The sequence below is a fragment of the Poromitra crassiceps genome (assembly GCF_964638095.1).
Source record: "Poromitra crassiceps genome assembly, chromosome: 12".
Taxonomy (NCBI): Eukaryota; Metazoa; Chordata; class Actinopteri; order Beryciformes; family Melamphaidae; genus Poromitra; species Poromitra crassiceps.
Genome location: NC_139632.1, coordinates 40,969,687 through 40,972,186, shown reverse-complemented (window position 1 = coordinate 40,972,186; position 2,500 = coordinate 40,969,687). Strand labels below are relative to the sequence as shown.

Below are 2,500 nucleotides of genomic sequence, written 5' to 3'. Positions count from 1 at the left end.
GATAAGAAGAGACGGCCTGACTTTAGGGGACGTTAAGAAGCAGGAACATGTTTCCTCTCGTCTCAGAGGTTGTCAGCCTCAGCACCGCACCACAAGGTGCTCCCGGTGAGAGGTGCGAGAGACGCGCACGCGATGAACAAGATGCGTCTGCGAACCCCACGGGGCGACCCGTGTGTGTTATCATTTTCCACTCGGTGCGTCGCTGTCAGCTCTGCCGACATCAGCGGTTTACACGTGTGCGGCGCTGCAGCGGGCGCGGTGGAGCTGGAGGAAAAGATGAAAGGCAACAAAAAAAACAGCTGCTGCTACACAAAAGCTCGTACGCTTATGTGATCGCACGAATCTGAACCTTCGGCTTTTAAAGAAGAGGATTTCTCCCAAAGAAACAAACATTCATCATCAAACTTTCAGTGAGTCATCTTTGGCTCAGGCTAGAAGAATGCTGCTGCTGCACATTGTCAACATAATTGACAACATCATTTACAAGTTTGACATTTGCTCCACATGTACATATACAGCACCATGCAGATCTTCAAGTCAAGTCGACAGCATACAAAAAAAAACCCGCCATGGAACTGACTCACAGTGTGATGAGTATTTAGATTCCAGTACAGGTAGTTTGTGTCGACAAAGGGAACCAGGCCACATGTAATCTCAGGTGAGGCTAAACGGAACGAGCAAAGCAATCTCATTTCTTTTTGAGGATATCTATCCAATTTTCTTTCAAGCACAGAGATCTTTCAAAGCAGATTACGAAGCCACCAACATAACAGTGGCAGTTTACTAGCGATACAATTGATGAGTACTCCAGACTTTTATTATTACCTGTGTCTGCAGAATGTGAAATTGCCCCCATCTACACATCATTTTAATGGGGTATATATACACATTATGGCTTCCTAATATTAAAATCTTCGTTTTTTTTATTATTATTAATTTTTGTAGAGGCAGACAGCAGAAGTGGTGTTTGAACTTAAAATCCCTCCCCCAAGCAATAATATCCCTAATGAAATTGAAACTATTATCCAGACCTCCTTCAGCTCTCTCTCTCTCTCTCTCTCTCTCTCCTTCCCTGGCTGCTTCTTTCATATCCGCTGCTTTAACAAGATTCTAATAATCCTCCTTTCAGAGTCTTTAGGGCTCGTCGGACGTCACTCATGCTTTAGGAAGAAGCCACTTTCACTCCACTTTCGCTGACTCAGAGGCCAAGACTTCTCCGCTCAGTCTGTGTCTGTGTGTGTGTGTGTGTGTGTGTGTGTGTGTGTGTGTGTGTGTGTGTGTGTGTGTGTGTAGTGTGTGTGTGTAGAAAGAGAGAATGTGTGTAGGAGAGAGAAATGTGTGTATTTTTTGGGGGGTACGTCCCATGATCCCACACAGGCCATCTGTGCGTTTGCCGTGCTCAGCACCTCGGTGGCGTGTGCGTTTTCCGTGCTCAGCACCTTGGTGGCGTGTGCGTTTGCCGTGCTCAGCACCTTGGTGGCGTGTACGTTTGCCGTGCACAGCACAGCACCACGGTGGTGTGGCGGCTCTGTGATCAGTATGCAGGGCAGCGCTCTGCTCTCTCCTGTTAATCTTCCTCAGCAGACTTCATTATCGCTCTCTGATTAAACTGTGCCTAATGGCTAATGGCTGGCCAGCTGCTAATAGGAGGGCTGGGAGCAGGATTAATATCTGAGCATGCACACCGACCTGGGGGGGGGGGGGGTGGTGAAGGGGAGGAGAGGGGCAGAATGACCGACCTGTTGGGGGGGAGAGGTGAAGGGGAGGAGGCGGACAGATTTTTTTTTATTTCCCCCCCCCAATTTTTTATCCGCCGTGCAAATTTTTTATTTATTTATCATGGTTGCTGCTCCACCCTCTGCCAATCTGGGGAGAGCCGAAACTGGCTCCATGCTTAGAGGAGGGGGACAGAATGACCGACCTGTTGGGAGGAGAGGTGAAGGCAGTGTACCAAATGTAAAAAAATATATATATTTTGGGGCCAACTTTTGCCCCTACTGTCTAAAAACTGGAGGCATTGACAACATTTTAGGGACACTTAAAAAAAATAGTAATTGCTGCATGAAGTTGCGAAAGCGTAGTGTGAACGACAGCGCTGTTTGTGTGAGTTTGTTCTTCATCGTCGTCTTCTGGCAACCAGCTTGCAGGTGCTGAGTGTGTGTTAAGAGATGGAAATTAAATGAATTGAATGAAAATGAAATTATCAAAATATTGGGGGCAATTTGTGCCCCTGGATCATGGTTTTTAGGGGCATTCTGAGATTTCTTGGGGGCATTTTTGCCCTTGCCCCTGGCTAAATTCCTGCACCGGGTGAAGGGGAGGATGGAGACAGAATGACAGCAGAGGGGATACTAAGCTTCCATACTATACCCACTTGAAAATCTCAAAAATGTTTGTGGCCCACATCCAACCATAAACAGTACAGAGTCTCAGAACACTTTTTATTTGAACGATAAAAGGAGCTGTCCATCAGCACCACACAGAAACCAGAAACTAAAAG

At 46.8% G+C, this 2,500-nt stretch overlaps 1 protein-coding gene across 1 annotated transcript in view; it reads left to right on the top strand.

The window, feature by feature from the left end:
- The window catches only part of LOC310786230 (uncharacterized protein), a gene marked incomplete at both ends in the record, with an annotated part of 366,431 nt that overhangs the window by 359,413 nt on the left and 4,518 nt on the right, over positions 1 to 2,500 (top strand).